The sequence below is a fragment of the Lissotriton vulgaris genome, chromosome 12 (genome assembly GCF_964263255.1).
Source record: "Lissotriton vulgaris chromosome 12, aLisVul1.2, whole genome shotgun sequence".
Classification (NCBI taxonomy): Eukaryota; Metazoa; Chordata; class Amphibia; order Caudata; family Salamandridae; genus Lissotriton; species Lissotriton vulgaris.
The window spans coordinates 563229414-563246198 of NC_141700.1; the positions used below are offsets into that span (position 1 = coordinate 563229414).

General features: G+C 46.2%; 1 protein-coding gene across 1 annotated transcript in view; it reads left to right on the forward strand.

The window, feature by feature from the left end:
* Positions 1-4226: 4226 nt before the first annotated feature.
* The window catches only part of SV2A (synaptic vesicle glycoprotein 2A), a 308096-nt gene continuing 295537 nt past the window's right edge, over positions 4227-16785 (forward strand). Inside the window, exon 1 of the mRNA XM_086945381.1 lies at positions 4227-4387. The gene's annotated coding sequence lies outside the window, so the exon portion shown is untranslated. The remainder of the gene's footprint in view (positions 4388-16785) is intronic.

Here is a 16785-nt window from a genome sequence, read left to right on the forward strand (position 1 = left end):
ATCGGTAAATGCTATGTAGGTAATAATTCGGTAAAAATTACTGAATCGTTAAGATTCAGTATTTACCGAATCGGTAATTACCGATTTGGTAATTGCCATTCATTCCTATGGGCCTGGAGGCCCATAGGAATGAATGTCAATTACCGAATCGGTAATTACCGATTAGGTAAAATAGGGAAAGAGTCAAGGGTGGCAGGGTGTCACTTTGACACCCTGTTGCACCCCTGAATAGTGCTTGTGTGCACATGTGGCACACATGCAAGCCCTAAGGGCATGTATGTCTGTCACATGGCACAGGTGTAAATGCACAGATTTGCATTTACAGAGGTATTCGTTATTTACCACCAACTAATAGTTGGTGGTAAATAACGAATCCTTAAAGCACAGAAGCACTCTTCAAAGTGCTTCCTACATGTCATTTACCGATTCGATAAATACCAAATTGGTAAATGATGATTCGGTAAATACAGAATCGGTAAATACCGATTCGTTATTTACCGAATCCTCCACTACATCCCAAATGCCCAATACAAATTTCGGCCGTTACCGACCGGTATTGGGCCACCTACATCTGGCCCTAAGTGCCTTTGGCTTGCTGAATCTCTTCAAGGTACCAACGATATGCCGGAACTTTTCCAAGAGAAGGTTGGCCGAGACTTTTAACCTGAGGGCCCAATATGTCCGTAGAGAGAGGAATTATGGTGCGCAGATGGTGTGCATGTATCAACTAACACCCCCAATTGAGGAGGGTGAGTTTTCATATATGGCAGAGGTCCCATTCTCACACCACAAGTTTATCCTAACGATATTTTGTTTAAATTTGACCCCATTAGTGTTGGGGTATCCAGATAGAAGATTCAGGCATTCTGATTTACCTGTGTGCCCTTGCTACTCTAAGTCGACACAAAATTATTAGCATCTGATATTTTTCTGTAGCATGTATGTGTAAGGAAGAAAGTGTTTTATTGTACCAATTTTAAAGAGACATAAATTTCACCAATGCTGGGTTGCACTATACTTTTTAAAATCTCTTCCGAACCTGTTTATCTATTTTGCAGTAGCTTCTTTTTTATGGCCATGTATGCGTAAAAGGAAATATGCGCTCCAATAATGAACTATGAGGATCTTTTACTTGTTCACTGTTTTATTACTTCTTTTATGGAATTTACTGTAATCCTGATTAAGGGGGGGGGGGTCGATCGTTTTAAGAAAGAATTGTGATTGGTTGTATTTTTACTGTTTCACTATCGATTTTATGTACTTTTATGATCTGAACACAAAAAGATCAAATAAAGTTTATAAGGAATGAATGAGCAACTGTAGTTACATTATTCTTTTTAAAATGTTTTACATTCAAAAGATTATTCTATACAAATATTCTTTGTAATAATGTATTTATTGTGTTTTAATTCAATTGTAAATTAATCTAACTGAAATAACAGTAACATTTTACCATTTTAACTTAACATCACATACATTGTCAGGGTGATGCATATATTGAAGGGTGTCAGATCACACATTCATTGGTCAAAGTGTAAATATTGTGAGGGGGACTAAATTTGCTATTCTTACTCCAATCCCTCATACACTGGGTAAAGTGCATATATTGGTGTGTCAGAGATATTATTACAATCTCACAAAGATAGTGGAAAGTTAACTTATTGGTGGAGGTCAAATATACGATTTAAACTCCAATTCCACATACAATTGGGAAACTGCATATATTGGAGGGACAGTTTTACTGTTAAAACTCCAGGATTACAACCCTGGTGTTACCTTTCAAGAGGCACCGTTGTGCTGATCCATGTTTGCACACATCTACATGGGCACATGCTTGTGTGCGTGAGTGCATGCGAAATATACATCTCATTAAATACGTATAATTGTTTACCCCATTACTTTATTTGAAGTACGCTGTCTGAAAGCAGTGTTTCGTCTAGCACAACCGCCATGACTATCTCAAGGATAAGGAACATATACAATATTGACAGTAATTAGTTTCGCACGATAAGTACACTACCCTCATCTTTCACCCAGTGTTCTTCCACAGTGTATACTTTCAGAGTTTACAAAGCAAATCCAAGGCAGTGGTAATTTTCGTCAGGCTTACTCTGAAGCTAGGGGTATATCGACATTTATCTTCCATTTTGTTCTTGCATATGTTCCTTAGCCTTGAGAAAGTGATGGCGGTTGTGCAGGATGAAACACATGTTGCCCATGTATCTATGAAGCTCTAAACAGCCATGCTTCTGTGAAGTTACGAACAGATGAATATGAAGATTTGTCTCAGTGAAGCAGAATAAAGGATTTGATATTTATTATACATTATGGACTACTCAAGTGTACTCTGATTGTGCTCACAAAATGTGTAATTATTGTATAGACAGTGCTAAATTTGAGCCTGTGGTTTCCGGTACTCGGAACCTTCACTTAAATGTCAACACCAGTGCTTGTGAAAGTCTGCCACAAGGTGGCACTGTCTGGTTAATTTAGAGATGACCACAATAACAGTTAATTTTTTATTCAATATACATTAAAAATTACTATTACGTGCCGACCAAACCATTTGTACAGCTTTGGGGGCCTTAAATAGTCCGGACTGTCACACTTGAAACAGTGTGATGGTTAGTAGTCGTGTTGTTACTACCATTGGCAGCATAGCAGGGCAATATGTGGTGCAAGCTGTAGTGGCCTCAACGGAATTCAGGACAAACCAAAACATTCTCCCCCAGTCAAGAGAATTGAGTTAAATGTTTAGACACAGCCATATGCAAATCAGTCTTGCCCATGTTCCTCATGGGAACAGTTAAGCCTGAACTGCCGAGCCAGGTCCTCCCTGGACCGGAAAGAAGCATCCTAGGACCGGTTTGGGGGTTTCACCCCTCATCAGCCAGGCTGGCTTGAATCCAGTGGTGTAGTGAGCCCAGAATCCACTTCTGGGCATACCCTGCGCACTCAAGGCGAGAAAGCAAAGGACACACAAGTGATGGAAGGAATGATAAATGAATCATACATTGACCTCCAGTCAAGAGATTTGGGTTAAATCCATTGTCCTTTTGCTCACCAATCCACCTCAGTTTAGACCCAGCCATATGCAAATCAGTCTTGCCCATGTTATTCATGGCAACAGTTAAGCCTAAACTGCCAAGCCAGGTCCTCCCTGGACCGGAAACAAGCATCCTAGGACCGGTTTCGGGGTTATTACCCATCATCAGTCAGGCTAGCTTGACTACAGTGGCACCGTGAGCCCGGGACGCTCCGAAACGGGTCCCAGGATGCTTGTTTCCAATCCAGAGAGGACCTGGCCTGGCATTTCGGGCTGGACTGTTTCCATGGGGAGCAGGGTCAAGACTGATTTGCATATGGCTGGGTCTGAACTGGAATGGCATGGGGAGCAAAAAAAGATGGATTTAGGCCCAGATCTCAGTACTGGGGTGAATGTTTGACATTGTGCAGCATTCTGTCCATCAATTGTTCTTTTTGATTAATACAATCACAATGGGCATTCCCTCATGCGCAGGGGTCATCACTACTGCTATGTACTCCCATCACTCTGCACGACCTTGTAATAACAGTACTGTGGGGAAAAGTGTGTCTAGTGGGTAGTAAATTCCGAGTACAGTACCAGAATTCTGAGTTAATGTATATATTGCTTGAACAAACTGTGTGATCCTGAGCACATCACTTTACCTCCGCCTGCTTCGAAACCTATCTGACATAAGTGGGAACTCTTACAAAGGTTTCAGGAAATAAACGCTATAATAAAACATGGGTGAGTTCAGATCCAACCCCGGTCCATAATGCCCCCTCCTGGTACATCCTTCTATCCCTCCCCCTACCCATTGCCTCTGACTCCTCTGAGCATCAAGCACATCCCCGCTCAGCTGCCTAATAATACCCCATTACCAGTGGCACCTCATTCACTGCATGTCAATGAAGCAGAACAAACCAACCCCAGCATGCACCACGGGGTGACGCTGGAAACTACCACTAAAACAACTGCTCAAATGAATAAGAAACGTTTCCTTGACTGACTTCCGGTAATGCAGCCCTTAACGCAACCACTCATCCTCTCCATTCAGGGTTCCATGTCAACGCCCTGTCTTTAGTCTCCCAGGAAAACCCGCGCGCTCCCCCAAGTATAGAATGGAACCGTCCGCTGCTCCTGTGTGATGATGTGTAGAAGCTGCTGCTGAGCATCCTTCTGGTACCCGGGATCTGCCTCCTCCTGCTTCCCTGCCGGAGCATCCTTGGTACAAGCACAGGCACGCACGCTCACGCACACAGGGACGCGCGCACATAGATGCGTGCAAACGCGGACAAGCACAACAGGAGTCACTGAAGAGATACCACCGGGGGACGCCACCGTCCAGATCCGTCGGACCAGGTAAGAAACCAGGTGTGTGTCCCCCTGCTGCGTCCGTGTCTGAGCGTCCTAGCGCCTACACACACTGACACACAGGCGCATCCAGCCTCCGTGAGACATCGGAGCCAACCCCCATACCCACGGCCTGGGTAAGGATGCCAGAGCGCCTGTCCGTCGGCGTGTGAAGCCAGGCACATGTGTCAGTGCGGAAGGAGTAATTTTCTCTCCACGCTGTGGCCATTTTGTCCTGCGAAACCTTGTCCCCGGTTGGTGGCCCTCCCCCTTCGGTAGCCTGTCATCTGCAAGCGGTAGCCCTGAACCGTAGGGAGCCACGGATAAACGCACCGGGCGCCCTACCCTCCCCCCCAATGGTTAGTCTATATTAGAAGAAGCGAGAAGCTCCCGCCGTGATGTGATGAATATGTCTTTAGACATGTGACCTTGGGCTATGCAAACATGTAAGTCAATGTGTAAATATTGTTTGTCTGACAACAAATGGCCAGTCGCAACCTTTGTTTGGGTTACCTGAATGATACATTTGCGCATTTTGGGGCAAGAGGGCAATAAGGCATTACCTACACCCACCCATCCGTCAATCCAAAGCTATCAAGTCCGTCTGTCCGTCCATTTCTCCCTCACTCCCTGGGGGTAAACAATCTCCCCTTAAGGTCTGGAATAAAATGAGTATTGGATGAGAGGAAGGTGGGTGCTTCAGATTAAACGAAGTATTTTTTACTCCTGCCCGGCGACTGAGTGCCCGCATTTGAAGCATGAAGGCCTCTGCCAGCCCATTAAAAATGTCCCTTAGGTAGCGATGCTGCTAATGCGGCCCCAAGAATGAGCGTAGGCAGCATGCTGCTGTGCCTTAGTTTTTGGGACCCGACACCCCTGTTCTTCAGAGGAGACACAGACCGTATACAATGTGCTAACGGTAGCCTCTGGGCCTGGGGCTCTGTAAAAGGTATTAACGGGGTAGTGATAAACACTTTGGGGCAGATTTACAAGCCCCCTGCGCCACTTTTGCGTCATTTTTTTTAAATGACGCAAAAGTGGCGCAAGGGGCTTATAAATCTGCCCCTTATTTATCGGCGGTATTTTGGCTGCCTACTATCCGCGGCTACGAGAGGCCCCGGAAGCGGGCCCCTGTCTGTGTTCGCGAACTCTTCGGATTAAATGGCGTCAGAAAGGTGACATTGCCCGGAGAGGCCCGTTTGACACCATTAAGGTTGCTCAGCGCATCTCACATACCCTCAAAATGCCGCCTTAGCATGGCGCGAGAGGTGTTTCGGAGCCCAGTGGGGGAGGGGCGGTGTGGTACTTGATGACCTTGTTGCTGCTCGATGGGTGGAAGGGCCTTGCATCCCCCTGTCAGTGTTCTGTTTCAAAGGGAACTCGGCGTTGCACATTTTGAGGATGGGTCACAGGGTTCGCATGTCAGGTGTGGGCAGGGCCTCTCGCCGTAGAGGCGAGGGTTACCCGACTTTCACCCCATGACCTTGCTGCGGGTTGTACCCTTACGGCAGACCAGTCCGTCTCCTCGCCAGATTCGACACGTGATTAAAATAGAAATGAAACATGGAACGCTCCATACTGTTTGGGTCAATGGACAGTACAAATGTACTGGGTATGTAAGACAACATGGCGTCTCGTTGGGATGACTACAGAAATAATAATAATAATATATATAGCGCTACATACCAAACGAGTGCAGTTTCTATGCGTTATAAATAACAGAGACTGCGGTTACACAAACTATGGTGCTTAATGTACTCTCCTTGCAAAGATCGAAGGCTGAGTTTTTAGATTTGAACTTGTGACCTCCAGGTTACCTAGAAAACCCAGCTGGTATGTTATGCTGCGTCCACCCGTGCAGCTTAATTCCACCATTTATATGGGTCAGAAGTCTTTTGGGGTGTAATAGTCTATGTACCTTTATGCAATGTTGAAGAGACTAATAAGGGCCATATATATGTCCCAGTTTGCGTCGCTCTTACACCACAGTGAGTGGTGCAAGATCAACGCAAACCGTAAATCAGACTTTTGAAGCCATGCAAAGCCACTTTGCTTGGCGCCTAAAAATTTGGAGTAACGCAACGCAGCACAAATCGCTGTGTTGTGTTACTCTGCCCTGTGTAGGTGTTCCATGAGCGCTGCGTGTGCATTCCCATGCAACTCCCATGGTTTTCTCGATGCATTCCCAGTTTTACAAGACCTTGTACACATGGGAATTTACCGAAAAAAGATATGCCTCCCCAGGTGAGGTGTAACAAGGAGAGATCATTTTATTTAGCCTCTTTTTTTCTTTCTTTCTATATGTGCGGCAATTTGCATCACGCTTAGAACGAGGACAAAGCCTTTCAGGATTGTTTTTGTAAAATAATCCTACTTAAAACACAGGTACTGTGGTGGAAGGGTGCCTGTGTTGGCTCAAGGCTGCCAAAACGGCACCAGGACAGGAATGCGCTACATTTGATAACTTCGGTGCAGTTCTGCCCTTTCCCTGTGACTACTAATATCCAATTTAAAGGTTCTTAATTTATGAACCTCACAAGTATGAGTTGTTGGCCTTGATTCAACCCTTGGACCACCTTCAATCCACTACCGATGTCAGTGGCGAGAGCTCAGCTTCATTAGAAATTATGCCACCAGAGAACGTTTTAAATGTATTGTTGCGAAAAAACATGAGTGACGCACGTGTGTTTGGAGTGCACGGTAGCCGGAGGGAGGCGGCGCGCATTTATCCAGCGGCAGTGCTGCCTTTGCAAAGGCGGGCAGGTTTGTCAGGGGTCACATGGCGCCACTGGTGACGTCTTTTGTGATATCATCTGTGGTGACTTGCGTGAGGTTATGGAAAGTGCGTTCTGGGATCTAGGGTTGCCTCACTACACAACCACCTGCGTTTTAGGACTTTTGACGTTTTGCATTGTCGCCCTAACTTTCTTTTCAGTGAATTTTATAGGATATATTCATAAATTATACGCCTGCATTCACTCACGCAGTGCAATATCACATTTATTTTCTCCCAGTTAAGTGAGAACGGTGACTCACTGGAGCGCGGACCGTGCGTCACGAACGTCATTTTCCCGCCCATACTTGAAAATACATTAAGATACACTGCGCCCCTGTTGAGAAGTGCTCAAAACCTACTATTCAAATTAATGGAGCGCAGTACTCAGTCCTGGTGGCAGTGACCAAATTCAAGCACGGTTCCACTGAATTCACTCAAAAAGGTTCTGTCATCTGTCACAATACAGCATACGATAAGTGATTTAAGGAATGCTGGAATTAATCTCACCCACGGGTATTTACTCGGCGATGTATCCATCTTTTTCTGTTGCTCACCATGACACCTCAGTGTAGACCCAGCCATATGCAAATCAGTCTCGGCCCTGCTCCAATAGGAACAGTTCAGCCTGAACTGCCAGGACAGGACCTCCCTGAACCAGAAGACAAGCAACCCAAGACGGGTTTGTCATTATTAAGGCTCAACACTCCAGTATAGCTAGGGTCATTGGAATTATGCGGGCGGTATGGGCCAAATCATGCGGTAGGGTTGACTATACTTTGCATCAAGAAATGCCAAATAATGTGGTACATTTTGAGATAGTATCATTTCATTCTTTTGTTATTTGTACTCATGTTAAAACTGAATGGGCATAGATTTCCACCCACTCATACCAGTTTAACACCCAAACACTCCAGTAAGCAACTGAAATGGGACAAAGGGCCTTCCACTTTGTGGCAAAACCTGTGTTTTTAGTAACTTTTAATCCTTTTGCACTAGAATAGTTTTTTCTTAAAATCTGTAGATTAAGCAGCAGAAGTTGAATTATGTGGTAAATCCATAACTATGAATAAAACGCAGCAGGTGCATAATCGCATCATTTCATTGGCCATGGGTATAGCTTGGTTTCAGGGTCACAGTGTGTTCATTGTGTGATCAGCAACACTTTAAGGAACACTGCAGAGTGAGAGTTTACTCTACCTTCTATGTGTTTCCTGGCATCAAGAAATCTGGCAAGGGTCCCTTTAAGAGGCACCATGTGGCAGAAGAACCTCAGGCTTAAGAGAATGAAGGAAACTCCTCCAGTCAATTCCTAGGACATAAGAAGATGACAAAGATGGCAATTACAGAACCATCTCCTAAGTTGCTGTGCTTGATTTTCCCCGATGCTGCAGAAAGGATGCTGATGGCCAGGAAGTCCAAGGCAGATGCAGCCAAGGGCCAGAACTTAGAGTGGTTTTGTGGCACCTTAGAGAAAAATAGTTTCCCCAGAATCTCCATAACAGGAAGAAGACCGAGATGTCTTCTGCCAATACGAGAGGAGGAAATCAGACGATTTACCTTTACATGGGGCATTCAGGAAGGTACAGGAGGGTGAATTAAAGGACGTGGACATTCTTTTTGGTGTTTTTGAGCAAAAGGTATGTATTTACAGGGTTTTGCGGAGAAGTTCCCAGCTTCTGTCGAGGTAGATTCCTTGATGGTGGGGTTAGCCTCTGAGGGGACTATAGATTCAGAAGAAGCAGCTCCATTGGACTCTGTTGATAAAGGAGTGGGAATGGTTGCTAAAAGCTGCCTCTGTTTCAATTAGGACTTTGGCAAATGCACACTAGACTATCCATTCATTGCTACGATGCTTCCAAAAGATGGCTGAGCAGTTCAGGTGATGAGAAGTGGAAGCAGCTATGCTATCAAGGATGTAGGAGCAAGTCCGCTTCCTAGCGGACATTTGCTATAGTGTCTCACTGGAGTCAATGGTGGCCGGAGGAATTTTCTCCTCCCAGTCTGGCTTAACCTACTGTCAGAAACTTGGGAATTCGTTTGAATGATGCTCTTACTATGCGTTCCCAAGTGTAGGCTCTAGTCGGGACCTGTATTGGATTGCTACGGATGGTGAGAAAGTTTCTTCCACTTCTTCGGCTAGACTGTAGGAGGACAGTGATCCAAGCACATATCACATCAAGGCTGGATTACGTGAATGTCCTTTATCTGGGTGCGTCAGATTCCCTCCTTCAACGTCTTCAGGTGGTGCAGAATGCTGCAGCCAGGGCGATTCTTCGCCTAAAACCGAGGTCTCATATGACACTGCAGCTTAAAGCACTACATTGGCTCCCAGTTAGGGAGCGGATACAGTTTAAGACCTTAGTAATGTTCTTTAAGGCTCTTCATGGTAAAGGGCCCAGCTACCTTACAAGACGTGCCGGTTGGTACACTCCGACAAGGCCACTTAACGGGGGCGCTCGCTTGCGTCCCGAAGGTTCGCCTGGCGTGCAGGGGGGGGGGGGCAAATCCTTCAACCTCTTGGGGGCACAGGAATGGAACAAACTTCCGCTGCCCCTTAGACATGTGAGAGGTCTGCTGAGTTTTAAAAAACTGTTGAAAACTTGGCTCTTTGGAAGCTAAACCATCTTTTGAGCTGGCAGCTATGTGATTCTGCAGCGCCGGAACACTCCTTTTGGAGTAGCTGAGCGCTATATAAACTATTTCATTCGTTCATTCAGGGCAGCCGCTATAACAGCACAGACTTCAATCGTGGCCGTGGAAGGTGAACACATGTCAATATAACCTACTGATGTGCATTCCCATTTGAGATTCCAAAGTCTTCATCTCTCAGTGGAAAGCATTGGCAAAGTCAGTGGAGGAGAAAAAATGTAAACTCCAATCAAGCAGCCATCAAAGGGGAAGGCCTTTACAGCAAGTGGGGCAATTCGGCCAGCTTTCTTAACAAAGTCCGCAGATCAGCCCTTTAAAGGAAGGGGACACGGTGGGGAGTCCCCCCATTGGACGAGATGCAGCAATGTTCGTCTACACCAGCAAGTACAAATCTGCAAAGTCCTAACTATGCCTCAGAGATCTGTCATCTTCCAGCAAGAGGCTGTCTGATGTGTTTCTTAGAGAAGTAGAGAAATCCGATATTGGAGCAATGGGTCTCGGTTGACTCAGAGGTTCAAGAGATACCACCGCATGTGTTTCTGCAACACTTCACCTCCAAAGATCCTAGAAAGAAGCAGGAGTCTAGCATGTGGGGGACAAGAATACCATAATTCCAAATCCTGCAACCCAAAAAAAGGAAAAGGTTTCTACTCCATTCTGTTTCTAGTTCAAAAACTGCCATGGAACTAAAGGACAGTCCTTGACTTGAATACAATACATTGTTACATAACTTATGACCAATTCAAGATGCTGTAATTACAGACAATTGTACCTGTTATAAACATGGGAGATTTCATTGCGTCTTTCAACCTCCACAACACTTATCTTCATATTCTAGGACATGTTGCATCGCAAAGGTTTCTAATGTTCTATGTCCAGCGCAAACATTTTCAATGTACAGGACTTCCTTTTGCCCTCACAGCATCACAGAGAGTGTTTAAGAAGGTCTTGGCACCTCTGGTAGGTGTGATCCATTCTACAGGAATTCAAGTTTTCCTTTCATGGATGACTAGTTGCTCTGTTCCTATTTTTCTAAGGCTCACCAGGGCATGAAGGGGGTGTGCAACCTGCTGTAAGTTCATGTTTTTTGATAAAGCAGTTGAAGTCTCACCTGATACCAACAAAAGAATTGAAGTTTATCAGAATACACTTCAGAACAGACCTGGGCAGAATCTTTCTGCCCCTTGCTCAGCAGTGAAACATTCATTATTATCTCTCCTGCCTTCTGGCCTGCAAAGCTCCATCAGCGAGGGAGTGTTTGAGGGTTCAAGGTCTAAAGGTGGCACTCCATGATTCTGCTTCCGGGCCAAGTTACACCTATCCTCCTGTAAATCAGCTCTTGAACTGTTGGCATCCCAGTTGTCAAAAAATTGAGGGAGAAAATACTACTGACACTGAAGATTGTGAGAGCAATGGAATGCAGAGTGAAGGAAGAAATTCAGGCTATGGGTCCCCCTCAGTAGCTTCACTCAACAATCGCAGGAACCATGGATGCCGGCAAGTTGACATTGGGAGCCGCATTGAGGGAGGAGTCAGTCCACGGAAGATGGGCTAAAATCGAAACAAATTTTTCCTTTAATTGGAATGAGCACAAAGCAGTTACATATGGCTCTGTTCCATCTTGCCCCAATACTGAAGAATCAAGATGTGCAGATCAGAACAGACAAGTGGGTGGTTGTAAATTACATTAGTTATAAGGGCGGTCCATAGGTTCAGATTTCCTTATGTCTTTCCTCCAATCCTATTTTTCACAAGTGTTTTACAGAAGATCATTTATTTGTCAACCTTATTCTAGGTTCACCACCAGAGTGGCAGACATGGGGCTGGTCCCCATGTTGTCCTGAAGAAAAGGTGTAGGGGACACCTTGAAACATGTCGACAAGATAGCTAGGTTTTTGACCACATTATTGATCTAATTCCTATATCTAACCCCTTTTTAATATACCAACTAGAGGCAAGAATAAATGTGTTGGCTTACTAGCTAGGTATTTTTAACTCACGAAAAATCACCACTCCACCATACACCGCACCACACATAGTTTCACCAAAAAGTGCTCCTACGTATCCTTCGCAAGTCGCAGCACGCCCCAAGCAGTAGATGCTTGGGAAGCCCCAATGATGAAGCATGTCACCTAAGGGCAACCTCTGGTGAGTGAGGGGACTAAAGAAAAGAATTTTCTTTTCCAAGACAGGTGTACCCAATTTGGAAAGACCTGCTATTACTTTTCTGACAGGCTAGTTTCTCACAATCCATTGACTATGGGTTATAGTGTTATGATGTACAGGGAGAGCAAGATCATCATTCCTGCAGATGTGGGTGTGTAGCGTGAAATGGGCTGTGACTCCCTGTGATCTGGATATAGACTGTGAGCTGAGATGTGACTCCTGGCGATGTGGGTGTTCAGTGTAAACGTAGCCGTGACTCCTGGTGATGTGGATGTTCACTGTGAGTTGATCCGTGATGCTTGGTGATGTGGGTGTTCAGTGTGAACTCAGCTGTGACTCCTAGTGATGTGAGTATTCAATATGAGTTGATCCATGACTCGTGGCGATGTGGGTGTTCACTATGAGTTAATCCGTGACTCCTTGTGATGTGGGTGTTCAGTGTGAATTTAGCCATGACTCCTGGTGATGTGGGTGTTTAGTGTGAACTTAGCCATGACTCCTGGTGATGTGGATGTGCAGGATGAGAAGGCCATGAGTCCTGGTGATGTGGGTGTGCAGGATGAGAAGACCTTGAGTCCTGGTGATGTGGGTGTGCAGGATGAGAAGGCCATGACTCCTGGTGATGTGGGTGTGCAGGATGAGAAGGCCGTGACTCCTGGTGATGCGAATGTGTACTGACCCAGGACGTGAGGCCCTGTGGTGTTGATGTACAGGGAGAGCAAGACCATAATTCTTGAAGATGTGGGTGTGTAGCATGAAATGGGCTGTGACTTCCTGTGAACTGTATATAGACTGTGAGCTGAGACGTGACTCCTGGCGTGGGTGTTCAATGTGAACTCAGCCGTGACTCCTAGTGAAGTTGGTGTTCACTATGAGTTGATCCGCGACTCCTGGTGATGTGGGTGTGCAGTGTGAGCAGGGCCATGCCTCCTGGTGATGTGGGTGTGCAGTGTGAGCAGGACCTTGACTCCTGGTGATGTGTGTGTGAATTGTGTACAGGACTGTGTCCATTGGTCAGGTGGATGTGCAATGTGAAGAGGCCGTGACTCCTGGTGATATGGGTGTGCTGTGTAAGAAGGTCTTTGACTCTTTACGATAAGTTTGAGCAGGGTGGGAAGGCTACGACTCCTGGTGATGTTGGTGTGCAGCGTGAGCACGGCCATTAATCCTGGTGATGTTGGTGTGCAGCATGAGCAAGACTGTGACTCCTGGTGATGTGGGTGTTCAGTGCAAGCTTATCCGTGACTCCTGGTGATATGAGTGTGCAATGTGAGCAGAGCCATGCCTCCTGGTGTTGTGGGTGTGCAGTGGGGACAGGGCTGTAAATCCTTGTGATGTGGGTGCACAGTGTGAATAAGGCTGTGCCTCCTGGTGATGTGGTTGTGCAGTGGAGACAGATCTGTAACTCCTTGTGATGTGGGTGCACAGTGTGAATAAGGCTGTGACTCCTGGTGAGGAGGGTGTGCCGGGATTGACTCCTGTGATATAGCCGTGCAGTGTGTGCACAGTCATGAATCCCGGTGTGAGTGTGCGTGGTGAATGAAGTTGTCACTTCTGATACAATGGAGATTTTGATATGATTTAGGTATTTTACTTCTGATTGCAGCATTCTGGATCCTTTGACTTCTGCTAATGTGGAGTAATGCAGTGCCCCTGGACCCTTTGATACCTCACACTATGGGGTTCCACAGTGAGCTGGGGCCTTTGGACATTAGATAACATTGGTATTGCAGTGTCTTGAGAACTTTGGGTCCCTTTAATGGGGACCATTGACTCTCAAATTGCCTGGCATTGCAGTCGACTCCTGATAATGAGGAGCGTTGCAGTGTGCGGGTGACCTTTGACTTCTAATCATAGCAGCTACTGCACAGTACCTCTGCCATTGTCGCCTGATATAGGTCTGTGACAAGGAAGACAAGGACTCGGAGTAATGAAGATTACCGGTAAATAAACGGGCCACGCTGCACTCCACGACAGATGTCAGCAGCAAGTGGCGTCCACGGCAGACGCTGCGCTTCAGAAAAGCATACACCGAGAACGTTATGCCCTTGCTCGCGATCTCCACAACTGATTACCTGGGTTTGCAGTGCGAGTGGGAAATGCTGACTGGATAATATTGGCGTGCGCTAACAATGGGGCTATTGAATTCTGTTGACATCAGATAATTTGAGGGTGCCCTTTCAGCGGGGACGTGACGTCCTATGATGCGAGTGTGAACGGCCCTTGACGTCTGAGTGTAGTATGAGTGAGGCTGTGACTCCTGGTGATGTGGGTGAGCAGGGGCCAGGGCCGGACTGGGAACCAAAACCGGCCCTGGCAAAGTGCTCGCCGCCCCCCCTACCCCCGGGGGTTGTGGGTGCCGCCGAGCTCTTTGCCAGGGCCGATTTTTGGCTGATTTTGCTACAGGCCCTGTAACAAAAAGTGACCCCCAGGGGCCCCAAACCGGCCCTCCCACCCGTGTGGTGCACCGGGGGATTGCCCGGTGCCCGCTACGGCCAGTCCGGACCTGGCAGGGGCATAACTTTGGGTAATGTGGGAGTGAAATGTGAATATGACGGTCACCCTTGGTGATGTGGGTGTGCAGAGTCTGCTGGTCCGTTAGTCCTGGTGATGCGGGTGTACCTTCTGGACTAGGCTGTGACTCCTGGCGAGGTGGGTGTGTAGGGTGGAAAGGGCTGAGACTTCCTGTGAAGTGGTTGCATAGTGTGAGATGTGGCATTACTTGCTGTGATGTTGTGTGCAGTGTGAGCAAGGCTGTGAGTCCGGGTGATGTGGGTGTGCAGTGTGAGCAAGGCTGTGAATCCGGGTGATGTGGGTGTGCAGTGTGAGAATGTCTGTGCCACCTCTGACTTTGATGTGTGATAATGTGGGGCATTGAGTATTGCAGTGGCCCAGGCCTTCCGACCTTCGATAATGTGGGGGTACTGCAGTGCCCCAGGGCTGTGCCACTCACGAGCTAGGAATGTGTCGCAATGGCCAGGGCTATTTGACATCTGAGAAAGGGGAGCACTGCAGGACACCAGGGGCGTCCGACCCCAGATCTTGCAGTATTCTGCAGTGACCTGGACACTTTGATTTGTGATAATGTGGTCGTAGTGCATTTCATCCAGAGTGTCAGACCTCCTTCTGTAGGATTTTGCACTGATCTTGGCACTTTTGAGTCGTTTAAAGCGGTCTTCTGCAGTGCACCCGAGGCATCTGACTCCTGCTCTTGTAGGATATTGCCGGGGCCTAGATTATTTAACCCCAGTTAGTTTGGGCCACTGCAGTGCATCTGGGGCGTTTGACTTCTGGTCTTGTCGGATACTGCGCTCACCTTGATCCTTTCCCTTCTGCAAGTGTGGGCTACTGCAGTGCACCTATGTCTATGACTCCTGATCTTGTAGGATATTGCAGTAGCCTGTGCCCTTTGATGTCTGCAGAGCACCTAGGACTATGGCTCCTGCTCTTTTAGGGTCTTGCAGTAGCCTGGGCCCTTTGACTTCTGCAGTGCACATGTGTCTATGACTCCTGATCTTGTAGGATATTGCAGTAGCCTGAGTCCTTTGACGTCTATAGTGCACCCTGGTCGTTTTACTCCTGGTTTGCTAGGGTATTGCTGTGGCCTGGGGCATATGATGTCTGTGCATGTGGACTCCTGCAGTGCCCCGGGGGTATTTAATATCAGTCCTTGTAGGCTATTGAAGTGACCTGGGCCCTATGATGTCTGAGAATGTTTGCTAGTGCAGTGCCCATTCTGCGTTTAACTCCAGGTATAGTAGGGTTCTGCAGTGGCTTGGGCCCTTTGACGTCTGAGAATGTGGTTTACTGCACATCGACACCTGCAGTGCGTGTCTTGGCCCTTGGACTCCTCAATGTAGATGTCTTTTGCATGATCTTGTCATTTATATTATGTAACATATATATAGATATATATATATATATATTAATATATATAAATATATATATATATGTGTGTGTGTGTGTGTATATGTATAATATATATATATATATATATGTTGATATGAGATGTCATCAGTGATGTCATCAGTGATGTCATTTGAGATGTCATCAGTGATGTCACTGACCATGTCATGAATGATGTAATATGTGACATCATCACCAGTGGATTGCGGGTACGCGAAATATAGTTACTACAACTAACTATATAGGAACAATTTCAATGGTTTTTTAAATGCTAATTCCTAACTATATAAGGCCTGAAACCTATGATTTTTTAAGTGAATTTGCAAGGTTTTTTAAATGCTAATTCCTAACTATATAAGGCTTGAAACCTATGATTTTTTCAGTGAATTTGCAAGGTTTTTTAAATGTTAATTCTTAACTATATCAGGCGTGAAACCTATATTTTTTTTCAATACATTTCAAAGGTTTTGTAAATGCTAATTCTATTAGCGGATAACGTTTATATATGTTATTATCCTTCTAGGACCACCTGAGCAGCCATCTTGTTTCTCAGGAGAAGTGAGGCACAAGAGAGCACAAAACAAGAGTAGAAAACACCAAAAGGGGGCAGGGTTGAGACCCCATGACCCCCTAGGCCTTCTCAGTGCAATTTATTTATGTTTTTAAATCGCGGGGTACACGCACAGTATGCGTACCGTACGCGTACGGTGCGCGTACCCCGCGATTTTTTAGAATTTTTTAAAAAAAAATTCACCCTTGGGGGTCCTTTTGGGACCCCTGAGAAGGGCTAGAGGGTTAGGGGGTCTCTACCCTGCCCCCTTTTCGTGTTTTCCACTCTTGTTTTGGGCTCTCTTGTGCCTCAGTTCTCCTGAAAAACAAGATGGTGGCTAACACTTCCTGGTTTGGACAG